The following is a 5,000-nucleotide window of genomic DNA, read 5'->3' as shown; positions in this document are numbered from 1 at the left end:
ACACACACACACACACACACACACACACACATACGTACGTACGTAAAGAAATCTGCACACATCACAAACACCACCTCACCACTATTACAATAAACAATGCCACCACGATTGCTGACATTGCCCAAAGCATAAAACCACGACCCTGTGCAAAATGCAAGATCGTTCGTTTGAGCGAAAAAAACAAAAAAACAAAACAAAAAAAAAAACAAACAACCAAACCCTGTTCGCAGTAAACACGTTTGTTAAAACGTGTCTCTACGTCGTTCAGGAGGAGGGGATTCCCCCATTACAATATGATTATTCGCCAGTATATTCCCGGCACAAACTGGTTCCGAAATAAAGAGTCAGTGTGGATGAAACTTGGTCAAAAGTCAACAAGGAAACCAGGTCAGCCCTCCCCCCCCCCCCCCCCACACACACACACACAGGCAAGGGCAAACTGCACGCGAAAATCAGTCAGGCGAGGCGAAAGCAAGCAAAAACTTTCAAAAACAGGCAGCCGGATAAATTCTTTATGTGTGCCAATGTCGGCGGTGTTAGCCAATCGTCAGTATCCTGTATGGAGGAGGACGTGTGAATGGAGGGGAGGGGAGGAAAGGAAGGGGGGTGGGGGGAGGGTGAGACGCCTTCGGACAAAAGTTTAAGCCCGTCGTACACTGGGCGACCGTGAAGCAACACACGTCTCAGGCGTCAAGCATCATGTATCGTAGTGAAGGGTCTCGTGTGCGAGCATTTTCAGGCAAGACGCGCTATATCAAGATCGATGAACCCCCCCCCCCCCACCTGATCAGAACTTGTCCGCTGCAGAATCAAGGTTGTCGCGAGGGAACAGCCAGTGAGAATCCATAGACACTAGAATTCCCGGGGTATCAGTGTCTATGCAGAATCGAAATGACGCCTGTTGTGTTTGTATTTGTATTTCTTTTCATCACAACAGATTTCTCTGTGTGAAGTTCGGGCTGCTCTCCTCAGGGAGAGCGCGTCGCTATACTACAGCGCCACCTCTTTTTTTTTGTTTTTTTTTTTCCTGCGTGCAGTTTTATTTGTTTTTCCTATCCAAGTGGATTTATTTTTCAAACAGAATTTTGCCAGGAACAAACCCTGTTGTTGCCGTGGGTTCTTTTACGTGCGCTAAGTGCATGCTAGCACACGGGACCTCGGTTTATCGTCTCATCCGAATGACTAGCGTCCAGACCACCACTCAAGGTCTAGTGGAGGCGGGGGGAGAAGATATCGGCGGCTGAGCCGTGATTCGAACCAGCGCGCTCAGATTCTCTCGCTTCCTAGGCGGAGGAGGTGGCAGAATGGTTAAGACGCTCAGCTGCCAATACAGAGAGTCCGTGAGGGTGTGGGTTCGAATCCCGCTCTCGCCCTTTCTCCTAAGTTTGACTGGAAAATCAAACTGAGCGTCTAGTCTTTCGGATGAGACGATAAACCGAGGTCCCGTGTGCAGCACGCACTTGGCGCACTGAAAAAGAACCCATGGCAACGAGAGTGTTGTCCTCTGGCGAAATTACGTAAAATGAAATCCACTTTCATAGGTACACAAATATGTAAGCATGCACTCAAGGCCTAAGCGCGTTGGGTTATGCTGCTGGTCAGGCATCTGCTCAACAGATGTGGTGTATCGTGTATGGATTTGTCCGAACGCAGTGACGCCTCCTTGAGAAAGTGAAACTGAAACTAGGCGGACGCGTTACCTCTAAGCCATCATTCCTTGCTTGTCCCGCGTGTGCAAAGCGCCACACCTGGCTGCCAGTGTTCTCGCAACAATGACGCGCATCCGATCGACACGAACGTGAGCGACGGCCTTTATTACCTTATTACCGGCGGCGCAATGGTCTCTGTCACCCCAACCCGGATGTGAGGTGGTGAGAGCAGTGATCCGTGACCAGGTGAACGCTTTCATCAGCACGTCAACAACAAGGTGACAGCCGACAGGGGCCCCCGGAGACGATGCAGCCCATTGGCTGGCGGTTATACAATTTTTGGATTTCACGGATGAAAGGTTGGCTACTTCTACGCAGCGGTCAGCTGTCGCCTGAAGGGTCATTTCACCCCCACTAGTGACACGACAGAATCAATTCCCACAGGGCTGTGAGCTGTAACCTTTACTGTAATCTGTAAGCCATCCGGTGGAGTAATAGTTTCAGTTTTCAGTAGCTCAAGGAGGCGTCACTGCGTTCGGACAATTCCATATACGCTACACCACATCTGCCAAGCAGATGCCTGACCAGCAGCGTAACCCAACGCGCTTAAAAGGAATGCCAACAGCACCCGGTGTTCCCAGGCGGTCACCCATCCAAGTACTAACCGGGCCGACGTTGCTTTGACTTCGGTGATCGGACGAGAACCGGTGTTTTCACTGTGGTATGGCCGTTGGCGGTGGAGTAATAAAGGTGACGGAATGGTTGAGATGCTTCTTTGCTGATACTGTCCGTGATAGGAGGAGTAACGATGGCAGAATGGTTAAAATTCTTATAATAATTCTTCTTCTTCTTCTGCGTTCGATGTTTTGGCTGCGTCAGACGGTCACCCCCGTCGCCACGATGTAGCCCACGGTCTTCTCCAGGTCGTGGCGGTCTCCCCAAAGCTGCGCCTGTAGCTCCGTGCCCCCTGGCCAGGTTTGACGCCGTAGAGCTTCATGGGTTGGGCAGTGTTGGAGGATGTGTTCAGGGGTCTGGGGTCCAGTGCCACATGGACACTCATCAGTGTGGGCGATCTTCATACGGTCTTATAATAATAATAATGTACATTTATATAGCGCCCTTTCTCACTAAGAGCTCAGGGCGCTTTACATGAAAGAAAAAATATTACAAGTAACACAAAACATTCATGACCACTCTTTCTCAGAAACCCCTCCCCCCCCCCACTCACACTCTCCCTTTCCTACTCTACATACATCCAAAGTGAGCTGACATGGGTGGTGTTGGAGAAGAGGAAGCTGAGAGTACTTATAGACAGGTTTTAAAAAGATGAGTCCTTAGTGATGAGCGAAAAGCAGAAATAAACACTGTTTGCCAAATACAGTGTCACACCGTGAGGGCGCCCTTTCTACCAAGTTTAACTGGAGAATCAAATCGAGCGTCTTGTCATTCGGACATGGACACTAATAGAATTCCCTATGAGATATTAGTGTCTATGATTCGTCGATGAGATGATAAACCGAGGCCTCGTGTGCAGCACGCCACTTGGCGCTCTGAAAAAACACACACAAAAAAACATGCCAACAAGAGTGTAGTCCTCCGACAAAATTCTGTGGAAGGAATCCACTCTGATAGATACATAAATATGCATGCACATGCACTGATACTTGCATGCACTCAAGGATTGACTGAGTGAGTGCGTTGGGTTATGCTGCTAGTCTGGTGATTTAGCGTTTCTGCACCTTGCGATTGGAATGAACTTCCTCTTTCGCTTCGTCAAGTCTCCACACTCAGCTCTTTCAAGTCTGGCCTTAAAACCCACCTCTTCCCAAAATAGCCTCCCTTGCCTGCCTCTTCCTTGTCTTTTGTTTCTACAGTTTTAGAGTTATGCATGCGTGTGAATGACTGGTGCGAAAGCGCTTTGATTTGTCTCTGCACAAGATCCAGCGCTATATAAATACCATTATTATTATTATTATTATTATTATTATACATGAGTTTGTCCGAATGCAGTGAAGCCTCCTTGAGAAACTGAAAGCAGCCGATGTGATCTATTTTTAGATCAGTAACTTTGACCACAGACTGACGCTCTCAGAAAGACAAAAACTGTAAACTGAAAGATGGGAAACGGGAATACCGATGTTTATTTTTGGACGCTTAGTTGAAGGAATCAAAGTTATCGCCTGCTAGTTTCCAGTAATGCGGTGCTGTAGGGTAGGCATGGGGAACTGCGAACAGCGTCTAATTGCGAACAGCGTCTAATTGTCTAATTGCGAACAGCGTCTAATTGCGAACAGCGTCTAATTGCGAACGATTCATATAACGTCCCACTTCGAAGCGTTCTTAACGGTTGCAATTCATAAGTTAACGTCTGCTTCGACCTTTTTCTCAGTATACTTTGATGAATATCCATTTCCAGGAACCAGTTAAACATCAGCTATTTCTACTTCCGCGCTCTTTCTTCTCTTCGCGCACCACTGCCAACCAAAGTTACAAACGTGCTTTCAAAATCCTAAAATCAATGGAAGCAAGTTGTAGGACTTGAACTTTGACACAGTTTAGAATAGTTGATTTGATCGGATATGTTGAATGCGCATTGCCAGTGCTGGGAGAATTTAAGAAAGCATATTGGTGACAGATCAGAGCGTCAGTTTTGACAGGCATCTGCAAAATAGTGTCGTTTGCAATCAGACCATATGATATTTTGACGTGAGTCGATTTACGAACAATGCTGCACAGCTACTGAGCACTCTCAAAAGGGTGTGTTTGTGTGCGGTGTGGGGTGTGAGTGTTTAAATGTCTGTCTGTGTGCTTGTGTGCATCAGTGTGTGATCAAAACCAACAATACAACAGTCTGGTGCGATGTTCCAACAATAAGTTATGTCTAATGAGTTCAAGACCTGCTTCTGTTGTAATTGTCAACATGTACCCAAAGCAATCGTTCGCAATTAGACTTGCCCGTTCGCATTTACTCTCAGGCACCCCTGCCATTTCAAGACGTCGACAAAACATTAAAAAGAATGAGCAGACGAAACTTTTTTGCTGATGCAACCAGTCGGAGAAAGCCTTCGAAAAAAAAAAAAAGAACTACGTTTGACTATCGTACGACATGTTATCTTTACAGTACACACGTTGAGCTGGTCGACTTCGACCGGATCGTTCGCAGTAATCCATACTTTCCCTTTTCTGTCACAAGAGAGAATGTTAAAAGCGGGCAGCGGGAATACCAGTCTCTATTTCAGTCTTTATTTCGGGTTGTTCAAAACTTGTACACCGTTCTCTGTTGGAGCTGGCCTGCAGGTAAGGAGGCATTCACAGTCTATAAATAATATATATACGTGCATTGTTATTGTC

The 5,000-nt window shown here is 46.9% G+C and overlaps 1 pseudogene; it reads right to left on the bottom strand.

Moving 5' to 3' along the window:
- Positions 1-2,265: 2,265 nt before the first annotated feature.
- LOC143300090 (5S ribosomal RNA) lies at positions 2,266-2,384 on the bottom strand (annotated as a pseudogene).
- Between the last annotated feature and the right edge of the window lie 2,616 nt (positions 2,385-5,000).

This window comes from Babylonia areolata, chromosome 25 (assembly GCF_041734735.1).
Source record: "Babylonia areolata isolate BAREFJ2019XMU chromosome 25, ASM4173473v1, whole genome shotgun sequence".
NCBI lineage: Eukaryota > Metazoa > Mollusca > Gastropoda > Neogastropoda > Buccinidae > Babylonia > Babylonia areolata.
Note: the sequence above shows the minus strand (reverse complement) of the source record. Positions and strands in the feature narration are given on the sequence as shown.